This window comes from Meriones unguiculatus, chromosome 5 (assembly GCF_030254825.1).
Source record: "Meriones unguiculatus strain TT.TT164.6M chromosome 5, Bangor_MerUng_6.1, whole genome shotgun sequence".
Classification (NCBI taxonomy): domain Eukaryota; kingdom Metazoa; phylum Chordata; class Mammalia; order Rodentia; family Muridae; genus Meriones; species Meriones unguiculatus.
The window spans coordinates 18,205,537-18,222,692 of record NC_083353.1 but is presented as its reverse complement, the minus strand read 5'-3'; the positions used below and the strand labels follow the sequence as shown (position 1 = coordinate 18,222,692).

Here is a 17,156-nt window from a genome sequence, read left to right as displayed (position 1 = left end):
AATCTTTGTGTCACTCTAGATTATTATGATATTATATGCAAATAGTGATACTTTGATTTCTTTTTTTCTGAGTCCCCTTCCTCTTCTTTAATTGTCTTATATCTATAGCAAGGAATTCAAGTACTATGCTGAAGAGATATGATGATAGTTGGCAGCATTGCCTTATTTCTGATTTATTTGGGATTGATTTAAGTTTTCTCCATTTCATTTAATGTTGGATATAAGCTTGCTGTATATTGCCTTTATTATGTTTCTATGTGCCTTGTATACCTGATCTCTCCAAGACCTTAAACATGAATGGGTGATGGATTTTTGTCAAATGGCTTTTCAAAATCTAAGGAGATGATAATCTGTGTTTTTTTTCCTTTACATTGTTTATATATTAGATTACTTCGATGGATTTCCATACATTGAACTACCTCTGAATACCTGGGATGAAACTTACTTGATCATAGTGGAAGCTATCTTTCAACCAGTTTGTGAATATTTTATTGAGTATTTTTCTTCAAATATTGATAAGGGAAGTTGTTCTGAAATTCTCATTCTTTGAGGGGTCTTTGTGAGGTTTATGTATCAAGATGACTGTGGGTTCATAGAATGAGTTTGGTTATGTTCCTTCTGTTTCTATTTTGTGGAATAGTTGTAGAGTTTCAGCTCTTCTTTGAAGATCTGGTAGAATTCTCTGTTGAGATGACTGGCCCTGGGCTTTCTTTGGATGAGAGACTTTTGATGACTGCTGATATTTCCTTAGGGGATATAGGAGTATTTAATTCATTTACCTGATTTTGATTCAACTTTTTTTAGTGGAATCAATGAAGAAAATTATCCATTTCATTTAGATTTTCAAATTTTTGGGTGAATAGGCTTTTAAAATAAAACCTAATGAATTTTAGGATATCCTCATTGTTATTATGTCCCCCTTTTCATTTTTGTTTTGTTGATTTGAATAGTATCTTTCTGCCTTTTAGTTAGTTTGGCTAAGGGTTTGCCTATCTTTTGTTATTTTTCTCAAGAACTAGATCTTGTTTCTTGGTTTAGTTGATTCTTTGAATTGTTTTATTTGTTTGTAGTTTATTGATTTCAACCCTGAATTTGATTATTTCCAGCCATCTACTTTTTTTGGATGTGTCTGCTCCCCCCTTCCACCCCTTTTAGGGCTTTCAGGTCAGCTGTAAGTGTTTGTATAAGATGTTTGAATTTTTTTTAATTTTTAATTTTATTTTTATTAATTAGAGTTTATTCATTTTGTATCCCAGCTGTAGCCCCCTTCCCCATCCCCTGCCACTCCCACACTTCCTCCCTCTTCTTCCTAAAACCACCCTCCAGTCCAATGATAGGAGAGGTCCTCCTCCTCTTCAATCTGACACCTAGTCTATCAGGTGTCAGCAAGACTAACTTCTTTGTCTTCCTCTGAGGACTGGTAAGGCGGCTCCCCCTTCAGGTGGAGGTGATCAAAGAGCCAACCCATGAGTTCAGGTCAGAGAAGGTCCCTGTTCTTATTATTGGCGAATCCTCTTGGAAACTGAGCTGCTATGGGATACTTCTGTGCAGGGATTCTAAATTATCTCCATGCATAGTCCTCGTTTGGAAATTTTTTTTAATGCAGTTTATTCAGGAACCTTGAACAATCTTCTGACCCTGGGGAAAGCCAGCCCACAGCTTAAATAGCCTCTGGGTAGCCAACCCCAGTGTGCCACGTGGGCAATGCAGGTAGGTCCACATACACGGAAGCAAACCAGATTCACAGCCTTAGCCAAATATGGAGTTGTTTGTAACAGAGCACTCACCATCGGGAAGGTGGAAGGTGGAAACCAGCTCCATCTTTAAGGCGCAGCATTGCGCAGCTCTCTACAGTTCCCCATTTTTGTTTTAGACGCATCAGGCAAGAGTAGAGTTCTGATCTCTGATATTAGAAATAAATTGGGACTTTGTACCGATGTTCATTTAGGTGTCATCCACCCAAAGAGCATTGCTGCAGCCATGAATCATCTGAAGGAATGGGCGGGCATGGGAGCATTAGCAGGCCTTCTGGTGTGGGTCTCCTTGGTTTGCCTGTAGTATATATGCAAGATTAGAGTCTCACAACAGCGTAATGCAGCCATGACCATTCAGGCCTTTACAGCCATTGAAGCAGGACAGTCTCCCCAAGCATGGGAGCTAAAATGTTACGCTCAGGATGCGAGGATAAGCACTGCATTCAGGGTCAGCTGCTTTCAACCCAGAGAAGAGCATGTCTGATTGCATGAGGGTTGATGCCCCAGGTCCCGCCTCTGAGAAAAAGGAAATTTTATTTTTTATGAAGGCACTTGGTGTTACGCTCTTTCCTCTTAGCACTGTTTTCATTGTGTCCCATAATTTTGGGTAAGTTGTGACTTCATTTTCATTGAATTCTAGGAAGGCTTTAATTGTTTTCTTTATTTCTTCCCTGATCCAGCTGTCTTTGAGTAGAGAGCTGTTCAGTTTCCATGAGTGTGTATGCTTTTTGCTATTGCTGTTGATGTTGAGGTCCAGCTTTTGTCCATGGTGGTCAGATAGGATACAAGGGATTATTTCTATCTTTTTGTATATGTTGTGGCTTGCTTTGTGACAAACTATAAGATCTGTTTTGGAAAATTTTCTGTGATTTGCTGAGAAGAAGGTAAATTCTTTTGTTTGGGGGTGAAAAGTGTAGATGTCTGTTTGGTCCATTCATGACATCTGTTAGTATCATTGTTTCTTTGTTTAGTTTCTGATTTGTGGACCTTTCCTTTTATGTGAGTGTGGTGTTGAGTTCTTACACTATTAAAGTGTGGGGATCTATGTGTTGTTTAAGTTTTATCAATATTTCTTTTACAAATTTTGGTGCCCTTGTATTTGGGGCATAGATGTTCAGAATTGAGATGTTTTCCTGGTGGAATTTTCCTTTGATGAGTATGAGGAGGCCTTCCACATTCTTTTGATTAATTTTTGTTTAAAGATTATTTTATTAGATATTAGAATGGCTACTGCTGCTTCCTTTTTTCTTTTTTATTATTATTAATTTTTATTTTTTATATTAATCAGAGATTATTTACTTTGTATCCCAGCCTTGGCTCCTTCCCTCATTCCCTCCCAATCTCACCCTCCCTCCCTCATCTCCTCCTTGCCCATTTCCAAGTCCACTGCTAAGGGAGGTCCTTCTCCTCTTCCAGCTGACCCTAGTTTATCAGGTATCTTCAGGACTGGCAGCAAAGTCCTTCTTTGTGGCCTAGCAAGACAGTTCCTCCCTCGAGGGGGGGAAGTAAAGGAGCCAGACATTAAGTTCATGTCAGAAATAGTTTCTGTTCCCCTTACTAGAGAAACCCACTTGGTTATTGAGCTACCATGGGCTACCTCTGAGCAGGGGTTCTAGCTTATATCTATACATGGTCATTGCCTGAAGAAACAGTCTCAGAGATTGTCCCCATGCCCTGATATATTTTGTCCTTTTGAAGCTCCTGTCCTCTACTGGTCATATTAACTCCCCCTTTTAAGGTATGATTCCCTGTACTCTGCTGAAGGTTTGGTTATGAGTTTCTGCATCTGTCCTCTGTGGTAGGCTCCTGTCCTGTTACTTGTTTTCTCTTACTTCCCATATCCATCCCATTTATCTTTTTAAGTGAGGATTGGTCATCTTACTCCCAGTCCTCTTTTTTTTATCTTCTTTAGGTGTACATATTTTAGTATGTTTATCCTATCTTATAGGTCCATATAAGTGAGTATATACCATGTCTGTCTTTCTGCTCCTGGGATACCTCACTCAAGATGATCTTTTCCAGATCCCACCATTTGCCTGCAAATTTCATGATTTCCTTATTTTTCATTGCTGAGTAATATTCCATTGTGTAGATGTACCACAATTTCTGTGTCCGATCTTCAGTTGAGGGGCATCTTGGTTGTTTCCAGGTTCTGGCTGTTACAAATAAAGCTGCTACAAGCATGGTTGAGCAAATGTCCTTGTTATGGACTTGAGCATCTTTTGGAAATATGCCTGGGAGTGGTATAGCTGGATATGGAGCAAGCACTATTCCTAATTGTCTGAGAAAGCGCCAGATTGATTTCCAATGTGGTTGTACAAGTTTTCACTCCCACCAGCAATGAAGGAGGGTTCCCCTGACTCCACAACATCTCCCTGCTTTCTTTTATAGGTCTGTTTGCTTGGAAAATCATCTTCCAGTCCTTTACTCTCAGGTAATATTCATCTTTGTGACTTAGGTGTGTGTTTCTTGTATGCAACAAATTGATCAATCTTGTTAATGCCTCCATTCTGGTAGTCTGTGCATTTTTATCGGAGAGTTGAGTCCATTGATGTTTAGAGAGATTAATGACTAGTGACTGTTAGATCCATTTATTTTCATGTTGGTAGTGTGTTTGTGTTTTTGGACAGTTTTAGTTTTGCTATAGTGTGGTTATTTTTTTCTGTGTTTTCCTGGGTGTAATTAGCTTTCTTGGGTTGTATTTTTCCTCCTATTATATTCAGCAAGGCTTACTTTGTGAGCAGGTATTGTTTAAATTTGTTTTTGTCATTGAATATATTATTTTCTCCACCTGTTATGACTGAGAATTTTGCTGGGAATAGTAGTCTGGGCTGACACCTGTGTTCCCTTCGGGTCTGCCCGATATTTGTCTAGGCCCTTCCAGCTTTCATAGTTTCTGTTGTGAAGTCAGGTATGATTGGGTTTGGCATTATATGTTCCTTGGCCTTTTACCCTTGGAACTTTTAGACCAAACTTTTTAAGAAAGATTTCCTAGGGGGCTTTCAGAGAACTAGAATTTGTGATAGCAGAGTGAAGGCAACAGGTGACCGACCTTGTTTTAGCTGGAACAAAACAGGGCTCACATCTCAAAATCTATGTATGTGCTTACATACATTTGTACTTATGTATGTGTGTCATGTGTGTGCCATAACAAGAATTATAGATGACTTAGAATCATTGAACAATTCTTCGTAATCAAACGTGAGTGTTTTGTAAGAATGCTCATAACTACTGATCTGACTCTGTATTCCCAAACCTTTCTGTTTTAATATGTATTTCCTTTATCTGCTCTACGCTTTCTCTCCTCTCCACATTTCCAGTCTCTCTCCAATCCTGATTTCCTTCTCTTTCTCTCCATCCTCTCCATCATCTCCTTTCTCTCATCTACCCTTCTACTCCCCCCCCCCCTTATTTTCCTTTCTTCTTTCTGCTTCTTCTGTTTCTTTCTGCTGTTGTTGATCAGGATGTTTACTGTTTCCTCAGGATTGTAATTAAAAGTTTTCTAGTATTATTTCTATTAAACTCACTGGCTTTCAATGTGTTTGATTTTTTCCGAAACCTCACATGTCTGCATCTCAATATTTTCAGATTGAGAACTCTAATTTGGCCCTTGCATGTCTTTGTTGACCATTCCACCCATTGACTGGTTTTCTCACAACCCAGTACCCTGGCTATTTACTTTCTCATTTGATGTCTGTTTTGCATAGGGCCTTACAAGACAGCCCATCTGCCCATATTTTATAAACCCAAATTTGCAGTGAGAACTGAAAAGCATCAGACAGCCTGGGCCACAAAGATGGAGTCACAGATCCAGGTCTTCTTATTCCTGCTTCTTTGGATGTCTGGTGAGAAATGAAAAGAGTATTAGAATATCACCAAAATAGTTCATTTGCAAAGAAACAGCTATTTACTATAGGAATCCGATTGTATGCAAGCAATGTCATTAGAAAAAGCATTTTTTGATCCCAACATTTGTATCAGAAATTCTTTGTGTGTATATGTGTATACTTATTGTCTGTTTCTGGTTGCAGGTGCTGAGGGGAACATTGTGATGACCCAGTCTCCTGAATTCATGTCCACATCTGTAGGAGACAGGATCACCCTAAGCTGCAAGTCCAGTCAGAGTGTGGGTACTGCTGTAGCTTGGTACCAGCAGAAACCAGGGCAATCCCCTAAACCTCTGATCTACTGGGCATCCAATCAATACACTGGGGTCCCTGATCGCTTCACAGGCAGTGGATATGGGACAGATTTCACTCTCTCCATCAGCAGTTGCAGGCTGAAGACCTGGCAGTTTACTACTGTCAGCAGAGTAGCAGCTCTCCTCCCATAGTGCTTCAGCCTCCAACACAAACCTCCATGAGAGTCTCAGCAGCTGCTTGCACCACACACAGTCCTTGGCCTTCACACTTCCCCCTCTGCTTGAGATCGGCTATGCATGACAAATTGATGTAAAGTTCAATAGAAAATAAATTAAGAGATAGGCTCCATTCTTCCATAGTTTTGACAACACTGGTGTATATAGATAAAAAGGAGATGACTTAAGAGATTTAGAAGTTGTGATGTTGCACTGAGAGGATATAGTACAAGCAAGAAGCATCAGTGAAGTGTACAGTGTCATGGTGGCTTTAGAAATCTCTTTGTTTTGCCTTCAGGCTATGATGAATTTGTATAAAAATAGTATAGCATTTAAAATCATTTACAAAGAATACATAATCATGAGATTATTAGTTTACATTAAGACTCCTCAAGCATTGGTAAATTATCTGTCAAGAAAATGGTCCATTTCACGTAGATTTTCAAATTTTATGGTATATAGGCTTTTGAAGTCAGACCTAATGAGTCTTTCAATTTCCTCAGTGCCCTCTGTGGTAGGCTCCTGTCCTATTCCCTGTTTTCTCCCCTTCTGATGTCCATACTGTCTGCCATTCTGAGTGAGGATTGATCATCTCACCCTGGGTCCTCCTTCTTGCTTAGCTTCTTTATGTGTACAGAGTTTAGTATGTTTATCCTATATTATAAATATAATATCCACTTATGAGTGAGTATATACCATGTGTGTCTTTCTGCTTCTGGGATACCTCACTCAGGATGATCTTTTCTAGTTCCTACCACTTGCCTGCAAATTTCATGATTTCCTTGTTTTTAATTATTTTTATTCCACTGTGTAAATGTACCACAATTTCTGTATCTATTCTTCAGTTGAGAGACATCTAGGTTGTTTCCAGGTTCTGGCTATTAAGAATAAAGCTGCTAGAAACATGGTTGAAAAAATGTCCTTTTGTGTACTTGAGCATATATTGGATATATGCCTAGGAGTGCTATAGCTGGATCTTGAGGAATTACTGTTCGTAATTGTCTGACAAAGCACCAGACTGATTTACAAGGTGGTTGTAAAAGTTCACATTCCCAATAACAAAGGCAGAGGAGTCTCTCTTCTCCACATCCTCTCCAGAATGCCTTGTCACTTGAGTTTCTCTTTAATTATACTTTATTTACTTTATATCCCCACTCTAGTTCCCCCCCTCCTCCCCTCCCAATGCCTTCCTTCCTCTCCCTTCTCCACACACTCCCCTACCCAAGTCGACTGGTAGGGGAGGGTTTCTTTTTCTTCCTTCTGATCCTAGTCTGTTAGGGTTCATCAGGAGTGGCTGCATTGTCTTCCTCTGTGGCCTGGTAAGGCTGCTCCCCACTCAGGGGGAGGTCATCAAAGAGTAGGCCAATCAGTTTATGTAAGAAGCAGTCCCTGTTCCCATTACTATGGGACACTGAACAGCCATAGGCTACATCTGTGCAGGGGTTCTAGGTTATCTCCATGCATGGTACTTGGTTGGAGTATCAAACTCTGGAAAGACCTCTGTGTTCAAATTTTCTGGTACTCTTGCTCTACTTGGAGAGTTCTTGTCCTCTCCAGATCTTACTATTTCCCCCTTCTTTCATAAGGTTCCATGAACTCTGCCCAAGAGTTAGCCATAAGTCTAAGCATCTGCTTTGATAGTCTGCATGGGAAAGCCTTTCAGAGGCCCTCTGTGGCAGGTTCCTAACCTGTTTCCTGTTTTCTTCTTCTTCTGATGTCCATTCTCTTTGCCTTTCAGGATGGGCATTGAGCATTTTAGTCAGGGCCCTTCCTCTTGATAGTTTCCTTAGATGTACATATTTTAGTAGGTTTATCCTATATTATATGTCTATATGAGTGAGTATATACCATGTGTGTCTTTCTGCTTCTGGGAAAGCTCACTCAGGATGATCGTTTTCAGATCCCACGATTTTCCTGCAAATTTCATGATTCCCTTGTTTTTCATTGCTGTATAATATTCCATTGTGTAGATATAGCACAATTTCTGTATCCATTCTTCAGTTGAAGGGCACTGAGTTGTTTCCAGATTCTGGCTATTACAAATAAAGCTGCTACAATAATGGTTGAGCAAATGTCCTTGTTGTGTACTTGAGCCTCTTTTGGTTATATGGTTAAGAGTGGTATAGCTGGGTCTTGAGGATGTGCTATTCCTTGTTGTCTGAGAAAGCACCAGATAGATTTCCAGAGGGATTGTACCAGTTTACATCCTCACCAGCAGTGGAGGAGGGTTCCCCTTTCTCCAGAACCTCTCCAGCATGTGTTGTCACTTGAGGTTTTGAGCTTGGCCATTCTAAAGGGTATAAGGTGAAATCTCAGGGTCGTTTTGATTTGCATTTCCCTGATGGCTAATGACATTGAGCATTTCTTTAAGTGTTTCTCTGCCACTTGATATTCCTCTATCGAGAATTCTCTGTATAGCTCTGTTCCCCATTTTTTTAATTGGATTACTTCATTTGTTGCTCTTCAACTTCTTTAGTTCTTTATGTATACTGGATATTAGCCCTCTGTCAGATAGAGTGTTGGTAAAGATTCTTTCCCAATCTGTAGGCAGTCGTTTTGTTTTGAGGACAGTGTCCTTTGCTTTACAGAAGCTTTTGAGTTTCATGAGGTCCCATTTATTGATTGTTGCTCTTAGAGCCTGTGCTGTTGGTGTTCTGTTCAAGAAGTTATCTCCTGTACCAATGAGTTCTAGGGTCTCCTTCACTTTTTCTTCTAACCGATTTCATGTGTCTGGTTTTATGTTGAGGTCTTTGATCCATTTGGACTTTAGTTTTGTGCAGGGGGATAAGTGTGGATCTATTTTCATTTTTCTACATGTAGGCATCCAGTTAGACCAGCACCATTTGTTAAAGATGCTATCTATTTTTCCATTGTATGGTTTTGGCATCTTTGCCAAAAATCAGGTGTCCATATTTGTGTGGGTTTATTTCTGTGTCTTCTGGTCAGTTCCATTGATCCAGCAGTCTGTTTCTATGCCAATACCATGCAGTTTTTATTACTGTTGCTCTATAGTACAGCTTGAGATCAGGGATGGCAACACCTCCAGAATATCATGTATTGTAGAGAATTGTTTTAGCAACTCTGCATTTCTTGTTCTTCCATATGAAGTTGAGAATTTTTCTTTCCAGGTCTGTAAATTATTGTGTTGGTAATTTGATGGGAATTACATTGAATTTGTAGATTGCCTTTGGTAAGATGGCCATTTTTACTATGTTAATCCTGCCAAGCCATGAGCATGGGAGATCTTTCCATCTTCTCATATCTTCTTCTAATTCTTTCTTCAGAGACTTGAATTTTTTTTCATACAAGTCTTTCACTTGCTTGGTTAGGGTTACACCAAGGTACTTTATGTCTTTTGTGGCTATTGTGAAGTGTTTCCTCAATTTCTTTCTCAGCCCTTTGTCTTCTGTATACAGGAGGGCTACTGAATTTTTTGAGTTAGTTTTGTATCCTGCCACCTGATGAACCTGTTTATCAGCTGTTTTAGTTCCCTGGTAGAATTTTTGGGGTCAGTCAGGTATACTATCTTGTCATCTGCAAATAATGATACTTTGACTTCTTCCTTTCTGATTTGTATCCCCTTGATCTCCTTCAGTTGTCTTATTGCTCTAGCAAGGACTTCCAGAACTATGTCGAAGAGACAAGGAGAGAGTGGGCAGCCTTGCCTTGTCCCTGACTTCAGTGGGATTGCTTTAAGTTTCTTTCCATTTAGTTTGATGTTGGCTATAGGCTTGCTGTATATTGCCTTTACTGTTTTTAGATATGTGCCTTGTATCGCTGATCTCTCCAAGACTTTAAACATGAATGGATGTTGGATTTTGTCAAATGCTTTTTCAGCATGTAGGGAGATTATCGTGTTGTTGTTGTTTTTTTTTTCTTTCAGTTTGTTTATATGGTCTATCACATTGATGGTTTTCTGTATATTGAACCTCCATTGCATACCTGGGATGAAACTTATTTGGTCATAGTGGATGATATCTTTAATGTCATCTTGTATTTGGTTTGCAAGTATTTTGTTGGGGATTTTGTATCAATGTTAATAAAAGGAGACTGGCCTGAAATTTTCTTTCTTTGTTGGGTCTTTGTGAGGTTCATGTACCAAGGTGACTGTGGCTTCATAGAATGAGTTTCTTAGTGTTCCTTCCATTTCTATTTTGTAGAATATTTGAAGATAATTGGAGTTAGCTTTTCTTTGAAATTCTGGCAGAATACTGCCCTGAAACCATATGGTTCTGGGCTTTTTTGGATGGGAGACTTTGGATGACTGTTTCTATTTCCTTAGGGGATATAAGACTATTTAATTGATTTACCTGGTCTTGATTCAGCTTTGGTAAGTGGAATCAATCAAGAAAATTGTTCATTTCATTTAAATTTTCAAATTTTGTGGCATATAGACTTTTGAAGTAAGTCCAAATGATTGTTTAGATTTCCTCAGCGTCTGTTGTTATGTACCCCTTTTCATTTCTGATTTTGTTGATTTGAATAGTGTCTCTTTGCCATTTAGTTAGTTTGGCTAAGGGTTTATCCATCTTGTTGATTTTCTAAAAGAACCAGCTATTGGTTTCATTGATTCTTTGAATTGTTTTATTTATTTCTAATTTATTGATTCCAGCCCTGAGGTTGATTATTTCAGCCATCTACTACTCTTTGGTGTGTCTGCTTCTTTTTTTTTCCAGGCCTTTTAGGTGAACCATTAAGTCCCTGGCATGAGAGGTTTCAAATTTCTTCTTGTAGGCACTTAGTGCTATGAACTTTCCTGTTAGCACTGCTTTCATTGTGTCCCATAAGGTTCGGTATGTTGTGCCTTCATTTTCATTGAATTCTAGGAATAATTTGATTTCTTTCTTTATTTCTTCCCTGACCCAACTGTCATTATGTTGCAAGTTGTTTAGTTTCCCTGCATGTGTAGGCTTTTTGTTATTTCTGTTGTCGTTGAGATCCAGTTTTAGTCCATGTTGTTCAGATAGGATACCTGGGATTATTTCAGTATTTTTGTATCTATTGAGACTTGTTTTGTGACCAACTATATGGTCTATTTTGGAGAAGGTTCCATGAGTTTTTGAGAAGAAGGTAAATTCTTTTGTGTTTGGTTGTAAGATTTTGTAAATGTCTGTTAGGTCCATTTGATTCATGACCTCTGTTAGAGTCAACGTTTCTTTGTTTAACTTCTGATTTGTTGACCTGTCCTTTGTTGAGAGTGGGGTGTTGAATTCTCCCAGTATCAATGTGTGAGGATCTTTGTGTGGTTTCAGTTTTATTAATGTTTCTTTTACAAATGTGGGTGCTCTTGTGTTTAGGGCATATATGTTTAGAATTGTGGTGTCTTCTTGGTGGAATTTTCCTTTCATGAGTATGAAATATCCTTCCCCATCTCTTTTTTATTAATTTTGGATGAAAGTCTATTTTATTAGACTTTAGAATGGCTACTCCTACTTGCTTCTTGGGTCCATATGTTTGGAAAACCATTTTCCAGCCCTTTACTCTCAGGTAATGTCTGTCTTTGTGACTTAGGTGTGTTTCTTGTATGCAACAGATTGTTGGGTCTTGTTCACATATCCGTTCTGTTGGTGTGTGTCTTTTCCTTGGAGAGTTGAGTCCATTGATGTTAAGGGAGATTAATGACCAGTGGTCGTTAGATGCTTTGATTTTGCTGTTGGCTGAGGTAGTGTGTTGGTGTGTTTGGCTACTTTTGATTTTGCTATAGTGAGGTTATTTGTTTCCTGTGTTTTCCTGAAGGTGGTTAGCTTTCCTGGGTTCTATTCTTCCTTCTAGTATCTTCTGTAATGCTGGATTTGTGGGAAGGTATTGTTTGAATTTGTTTTTGTCAATGAATATCTTGTTTTCTCCATCTATGATGACTGAGAGTTTTGCTGTATATATTAACCTGGGCTGATGACATCTGAGTTCTCTTAGGTTCTGCATTATATCAGTCCAGGCCCTTCTTCCTTTCATAGTCTCTGTTGAGAAATCACGTGTGATTCTGATAGGTTTGCCTTTTTCCCTTCCAGCTTTCAGTATTTTTTCTTTGTTCTGTATACTTACTGTTTTGATTATTATGTGGCAGGAGGATTTTTTTTTCTGGTTGTAGGTAATCTTATGAAAGAACGGGGAGATAGGAAACCCTGGAGGGGGCAGGAGTTCAAAAAGGAGACCAAAAGGGCCACTATATCTGAGTCCTGGGAGCCCTGCAGAGACTGATACCCCAAGCAAGGAAAATGCATGGAGAGGACCTAAAACTCTGGCTCAGATGTAGCCCATAGACTCAGTCTCCAAGTGGGTTTCCTAATAAGGGGAACAGGGGCTTTCTCTGGCTGACCTCAGTGACAGGATTTCTGATAACTTCCCTCTGGGGGATGCAATCTTGCCAGGCCACAGAGGAAGACAATGCTAAATAGTCCTTATGAGACCTGATATGCTAGTGTCAAATAGAAGGGGAGGAGGACCTCCCATATCAGTGGAGTAGGGGAAGGGCATACAGGGAGAAGATAAAGAGAGGGTGTGGTTGGGAGGAGATGAGGGAGGGGCTATAGCAGGGATACAAATTGAATAAATTGTAAAATGATAATAAGATTCCAAAATAAATGAGATATATTTAGCCCAATGGATGATAAACTGGGAAAGAGCCTACAACATAATTACATAGGGGTTGATTGTTTGAATAGAAAGTCTATATCAGTGACAATAAGATCAACAACTGATAAAGAGGATCTAAGAAAACATAAATAAATTTGTAAAGCATAGAAACACCACCAATTAGTAAAGCAGTATCCTTTAGAATAGCAAAAGATACATATCCAATAGAAAAGTAAATGACATCCAATATATGTGAAAAATTAAGAAAGTATGTACCAACAAATCAAGCAGTCTAGTTAAAAATAGAGTAATACCCAAATAAAGAATACTCAAAAGAGGAAACTCAAGTGGGAGAAACAGTAAAAGAAATCTTCAACATCTTTAGTCATCGGGAAATGCAAATTAATTGTACTGTGAGATCCCATCTTGTACCTGTCAGAATGGCTTAGATCAAGTAACAATTCATACCGATGAAGAATGTAGGTCACAGGGAACAATTTTCTTTTGCTGGTGGGAGTGAAAACGTGTATAGCCACTGTGGAAATCACTATGGTGGTTCTTCAGAAAAACTGGAATCTATCTACCTCAAGAACCAGCTATAGACTTTTGGGTGTATACCTAAAGGACACTCCATCCTATCACAAGGAAATTAGAAGAACCATGTTCTCTGTGGCTTTCTTCATTATAGCCAATTTCTGGAAAAAAAACAGCTGTCCCTAAATTGATGAATAGATATAGGAGTTGTGGTACATTTACACAATCGAGTATGATTCAGTTATTTACATAATGACAACATAGAACCTGTGGAAGCAGCCAACCAGTGTTTCATTTGATTTAAGGCCCACTTCCCAAGATATAACCCATACCCAACACTGTTAGCGTAACCAAGAACTAAACTATACAGCGCACATAATGAGGGTAAAACCATAAAAGTATCAATACAATGGCTTCAAATGATATTCTGCTCTACTCATAGATCTGTCCTTTATCCACTAATCATCAGAGAGGCTTTCTCCAGCAGCAGATGTGAAGAGATGCAGAGAACCACAGTCAGACAATATTCAAAGAGAGTATTACTGGGAGGTCTTTGTCAAACATGTTTACTCAAATATCAGGGCATCTGAAGAACTTTGTGAGAGCCAGTGTTGGTGGAGGACACTAGGAAAAGAAGGCCCTGTGAATCAACTAAGCAATGACCATATGAGCTCACAAAGACCAAAAGGGAAAACATGGCACCTACAAGTGCCTGAGTTATTTCCTATGTGTATGTATACAGCTTTTATCTTAGAAATTTTATGTTACTCCTACTGTAATAATGAGTGAGTCAGACTCTTGTGTCTGTGCTAGGGATATTTTTCCTCCTGTTTTGTTCTGATATCGAACTTCGATATGATGGTTTTGCTTCATCTTATTATATATTATTTTGTGATGTCTGGTTGTTATCTCTTAGAAACCTATTTTCTTTTATCTAATAAGAGACAGAAAGTGTGGATCCTGAGGTAAGGAGTAGAGGGAGGGGAAAATATAATCAGGTATATTGTCTAGGAGGAGAATCTATTTTCAATAAAAAAACTAAAAATAAATATATAAACAACCTGCTCAAAAGTTGGTTAATTGTAATTTAAATGGTGTTTGGTCTCTCCTGGCGGATTTCACTCTAAGAGTTTCAGCACAAATCCTGATCATCTCAAAGTTGAACAGAAGAAGTATGGAAAGCAGCCCAACCCTAGAGCTTATACAGTGCCTGCTTTCCTTCCTCTTTGATCTCTCCTAGTATCAGGAGCATTACCACTCCAGGCTAGCCAGCAGGAACCTCATTTTGAGAATGAAAGGCAATGAGATAGAAGGCAAGAGTAGAACTGAGCTTTCATTTAAACTTTGAAGAGAAGTGTGGGAAACTATGGGAAATGTGCAAATTGTCCAGTGGGCAAAGTGATATGGAGAGAACTAAGGGGAGGGTGGGCAGCCTATTAGGTGAGGCACTGGTATAAATTGCCTTCTATCTTTGCATGGGCAGGTGACAGTGGTGAAGCAAGGAGCACTGTAGCTCATTGCTGCCCATGCCTAGTATGTCAGCAGCATCTCAGGTCACGGGCTTGGTGAGAAGATGGCATCCATATCAATCTCTGATATATTAAGAGCATGTGGTACATTGATTTCCCTTATCTTGAGTAATAAGTAGCTATTAATATAGCATTTCACCAACCTTGAGTCTGGTTCTCTACATGAGTAGGGATGGAGCATGAGGGATCTCTTTTCGGGGCCTTTCAAAGTCTAAACTGAATGGCTGTTAGGTAAGATGTATTATTTTTGTTTGCTTCTCATCATGGTTCTTTTTTGTTGATAGTTGGTATTGGAGACTACTCCTATTTATATCATGTGTCTTTCTGATCTGTTTCTTTTTGTCTGATTGTATGTTATAAGGGGTCCTCTGATTTGTTCAGATCCACTGATATAACCTGCCTCTCTAGAGGTACTCCTTTGTAATGTAGCTGCTGAATCCCTTTAGAGACATGCACCTTGCTGCTTAACCACACACACTGGGGTTAGTGTGTTGACTGCAGAGTCAGGATTATTTGGGTTACCTAAACAGAGAGTTTAACATCAGAATAATACTGATCGTGTGCCAATCGCATTTATGAAAATGGGTATTATTCAGAACTTACATTGAAAATTTATATTTGAAAATTTCATGCATGTATATATCCAATTTTGAGCATTTCACTTCCATTCCCTTTACTCTTCCTCCCCTATATCCTGGTGAACAAGTTTTTCCCAAACCAATGATTTTTCAAGTTGCTGTTCTTTACTTTGTCTTCTGATTCTTTCCTGGAAAATGGGCTACACTTTTTAAGAAAATGACTCCCTACTTTCTTCTTTTCAATTCTTACTTACTCATTGACTTTCATTGAAGAATAAGGCCACATTGACCCCTTCCCCTTGCATGAGGAAATGGTGCTGAGTCAAGTCTGGTACAAATTACTACTGTGGCAGTTTGCTCATAAGAACAACAGACAAGTTATTCCCACAAGGCCCTGTCTCACAGCCCTTGTTCACAGTGTCTGGTCTATATATAGATCCTGTCTATTCTCCGTGGACATCCCTGAGATTTGGGGTGAGAGACATTCCCTTTAGGATGACTACTCCACAGTCACATGTTCTCTGTACTTTGACCAATTGTGAGCCTCTGTCTTATCAACTTTCTACTGTAAAATGAGGCTGTTAAGATGAATGGTAAGAATAGCATGAATATATAGGCTCAAATAAAAGTACACTGAAAGCACTTTAATGCCATATCCTTTCAGACAACAAATGAACAAGTGAACTGTGGTAAGTTTTTTCTTGTCCCCATGACTACCCACACATAGTCTCTTGAATAGGTTTGCATTACTGGTCCTTAACATTAATATCATTCTGTACGTTTCATATAATGATGGGAAAAACATCCTAAAAGTCCATGTGTAGACTCCTCTTCAGTTTGTCAGGCTGCAATACAACCCCCCTTTAGAGCTCAGCCTGTCAGCCGTCTGAAGCAGCTGCTTTCCTATGTCCACACAGAAATGATAATATTCTCCACATTTTCTCCTCTGTGTGTCAACATAACCTTAACTAAAATGTGTCCAGTGAAAACATGTCCTCACTGTGAACATTGTCTCACATGCTCTCATTGCACTTAGGATTAACTTCAAAATTCCTGAGAGATTTCCCAAATCAGACCGTGTCAGTCATATGCATAAGCTATGTTAACATCTTCCACAAGGATGAGCTTTCTCAGACCCTTTTCATTTAATATCTTCTTTTAAAACGAACACAGGGACCTTGCATGGCTAAAGGGATCTTCTTTGCACTTTTGAACTAACAAATCTGTTCTGTCAGGTCTGCTCTCAAGTAGCTGTTCCTGGAGAAGGCATCATTCCTATCCCCTTATTCCTGTGGCACACCGCACCAGCTCATCACTTTTCATCTTATTTTTTATCACCTTAGTTATTTTGTCTGATTGACAATACTAACTACTCTCTCGTCAAAGAAAAAGAATAGGAAATGTACTTGTTAACTTCCTTTGAATGACAACTTAAGTACATGGTAATGGAACTCTATGCAATGGGAGACAGAAGAATGTGTACATATATGTATATATACACACATATATATATATGTGTGCGTATATATGTATATAGATTCGAGATGGTATCTAGCCATGTTTCTGTGTCAAATAAACTATTTACCATAGGTTGCTGGCATACGCCAGTTTTTCCTCTGCCAGTATCCCAAATTCTCAGATTATAGGCACCCATCACCAAACGGTACAGATGTGTGACTCTTTTATTTTCTGATTTAAATATATTTTTATTTTTATTAATTACAATTTATTTACTTTGTATCCACCTGTAGCTCCCTCCCTCTTCCCCTGCCATTCCTACATTCCCTTCTCCTTCTCCACTCATGCCCCTCTCCCAGTCCACTGATAGGGG

The 17,156-nt window shown here is 39.0% G+C and overlaps 1 pseudogene; it reads left to right on the top strand.

The window, feature by feature from the left end:
* The first annotated feature begins 5,550 nt into the window (after positions 1 to 5,550).
* Positions 5,551 to 16,668, top strand: LOC110563403 (immunoglobulin kappa variable 4-1-like; annotated as a pseudogene).
* The last annotated feature ends 488 nt before the right edge of the window (positions 16,669 to 17,156 follow it).